This window comes from Triticum dicoccoides, chromosome 6B (genome assembly GCF_002162155.2).
Source record: "Triticum dicoccoides isolate Atlit2015 ecotype Zavitan chromosome 6B, WEW_v2.0, whole genome shotgun sequence".
Classification (NCBI taxonomy): domain Eukaryota; kingdom Viridiplantae; phylum Streptophyta; class Magnoliopsida; order Poales; family Poaceae; genus Triticum; species Triticum dicoccoides.
In genome coordinates this window covers 176,477,158-176,479,786 of record NC_041391.1, presented here as the reverse complement: position 1 = coordinate 176,479,786, position 2,629 = coordinate 176,477,158, and positions in this window count along the sequence as shown.

The window sequence follows — 2,629 nt, the reverse complement described above, 5'->3', positions numbered from 1 at the left end:
CGTGGTGTCTCCAACTTCATCTCCAAGTCTTCTGGTTTGCTTTCGGTCCAAGAAAGATCATCGCGAAGGTTTCATTCCGTTTGGACTCCATTTGGTATTCCTTTTCTGCAAAACTCTAAAATAGGCAAAAAAACAGAAACTGGCACTAGGCCCTCGGTTAATAGGTTAGTCCCAAAAATAATATAAAATAGCATATTAAAGCCCATTAAACATCCAAAACAGATAATATAATAGCATAGAACAATCAAAAATTATAGATACGTTGGAGACGTATCAAGCATCCCAAGCTTAATTCCTGCTCGTCCTCGAGTAGGTAAATGATAAAAATAGAATTTTTGATGTGGAATTCTACCTAACATATTTATTCATGTAATTTTCTTTATTGTGGCATTAATGTTCAGATCCGAAAGATTCAAGACAAAAATTAATGTTGACGGAAAAACAATAATACTTCAAGCATACTAACAAAGCAATCATGTCTTCTCAAAATAACATGGCCAAAGAAAGCTATCCCTAAAAATCATATATTCTGGCTATGCTCTATCTTCATCACACAAAATATTTAAATCATGCACAACCCTGATGACAATCCAAGCAATTGTTTCATACTTTTGATGTTCTCAAACATTTTCAATATTCACGCAATACATGAGCGTGAGCCATGGACATAGCACTATAGGTGGAATAGAAGGGTGGTTGTGGAGAAGACAAAAAGGAAAAGATAGTCTCACATCAACTAGGCGTATCGACGGGCTATGAAGATGCCCATCAATAGATATCAATGTGAGTGAGTAGGGATTGCCATGCAATGGATGCACTAGAGCTATAAGTGTATGAAAGCTCAAAAAGAAACTAAGTGGGTGTGCATCCAACTTGCTTGCTCACGAAGACCTAGGGCACTTTGAGGAAACCCATCATTGGAATATACAAGCCAAGTTCTATAATGAAAAACTCCCACTAGTATATGAAAGTGACAACATAGGACACTCTCTATCATGAAGACCATGGTGCTACTTTGAAGCACAAGTGTGGAAAAAGGATAGTAACGTTGCCCCTTCTCTCTTTTTATCTCATTTTTTTATTTGGGCCTTCTCTTTTTTATGGCCTCTTTTTTTCGTCCGGAGTCTCATCCCGACTTGCGGGGGAATCATAGTCTCCATCATCCTTTCCTCACATGGGACAATGCTCTAATAATGAAGATCATCACACTTTTATTTACTTACAACTCAAGAATTACAACTCAATACTTAGAACAAAATATGACTCTATGTGAATGCCTCTGGCGGTGTACCGGGATGTGCAATGATTCAAGAGTGACATGTATGAAAAAATTATGAACGGTGGCTTTGCCACAAATACGATATCAACTACATGATCATGCAAAGCAATATGACAATGATGGAGCGTGTCATAATAAACGGGACGGTGGAAAGTTGCATGGCAATATATCTCGGAATGGCTATGGAAATGCCATAATAGGTAGGTATGGTGGTTGTTTTGAGGAAGGTATATGGTGGGTGTATGGTATCGGTGAAAATTGCGCGACACAAGAGAAGCTAGCAATGGTGGAAGGGTGAGAGTGTGTATAATCCATGGAATCAACATTAGTCATAAAGAACTCACATACTTATTGCAAAAATCTATTAGTTTTCAAAACAAAGTACTACGCGCATGCTCCTAGGGGGATAGATTGGTAGGAAAACACCATCCCTCGTCCCCGACCGCCACTCATAAGGAAGATAATCAATAAATAAATCATGCTCCAACTTCATCACATAACGGTTCACCATACGTGCATGCTACGGGAATCACAAACTTAAACACAAGTATCTCTCAAATTCACAACTACTCTACTACCATGACTCTAATATCACCATCTTCATATCTCAAAACAATCATAAAGAATCAAACTTCTCATAGTATTCAATGCACTTCATATGAAAGTTTTTATTATACCCATCTTGGATGCCCATCATATTAGGACTAATTTTATAACCAAAGAAAATTACCATGATGTTCTAAAAGACTATCAAAATAATATAAGTGAAGCATGAGAGTTCAAGAATTTCTATAAAATAAAACCACCGCCATGCTCTAAAAAGATATAAGTGAAGCACTAGAGCAATATTGTCTAGCTCAAAAGATATAAGTGAAGCACATAGAGTATTCTAATAAATCACGATTCATGCGTGTCTCTCCCAAAAGGTGTGTACAGAAAGGATTATTGTGGTAATTAAAAATCAAAGACTCAAATCATACAAGACGCTCCAAGCAAAACACATATCATGTGGTGAATAAAAATATAGCCTCAAGTAAAGTTACCGATAGACGAAGACGAAGGAGGGGATGCCTTCCGGGGCATCCCCAAGCTTAGGTTTTTGGTTGTCCTTGAATTTTACCTTGGGGTGCCTTGGGCATCCCCAATCTTAGGCTCTTTCCACTCCTTATTCCAAAGTCCATCAAATCCTTACCCAAAACTTGAAAACTTCACAACACAAAACTTCAACAGAAAATCTCATGAGCTCCGTTAGTATAAGAAAATAAATCACCACTTTATGGTACTGTTGTGAACTCATTCTTTATTTATATTGGTGTAAAACCTACTGTATTCCAACTTCTGTATAGTTCA